This window comes from Saccostrea cucullata, unplaced genomic scaffold (assembly GCF_032062105.1).
Source record: "Saccostrea cucullata isolate Sc308-1 unplaced genomic scaffold, CSIRO_AGI_Scuc_v1 ctg20232, whole genome shotgun sequence".
NCBI classification, from domain to species: domain Eukaryota; kingdom Metazoa; phylum Mollusca; class Bivalvia; order Ostreida; family Ostreidae; genus Saccostrea; species Saccostrea cuccullata.
This window is the reverse complement of record NW_026937485.1, coordinates 5,001-5,383: the sequence shown is the minus strand read 5'-3', so window position 1 is coordinate 5,383 and position 383 is coordinate 5,001.

Below are 383 nucleotides of genomic sequence, written 5' to 3'. Positions count from 1 at the left end.
ACTTTTCATAGGCCCCTATAGAATTCATTCAATTAATCCGATTATTAAATAGAATATATACATCCATATCATATGAAATATACAAACAAAATAACTTCTTTCAATATTGAAAAATAGGTTGTTGGATCAAGCACATGTTGTCCATCATCATCCTATGATCCTTGCTTTTGAGGCAATTCATCTTTTCATCGAAATAAATAATTCTATAATGTTTTTAAAAATTAGCATCATTTATCTATTACAATTAGCCCCCTTCACTTTCCAAATAAAAAATGGAAGACATGTTGATATTGGAAGTGTCCATGATGCTCGAATAGTTAGGGAATCGAGCTTGTGCCGAATAATGGAAGAAGGTATGTGTCTGAATACATTGAGCTTTTTTA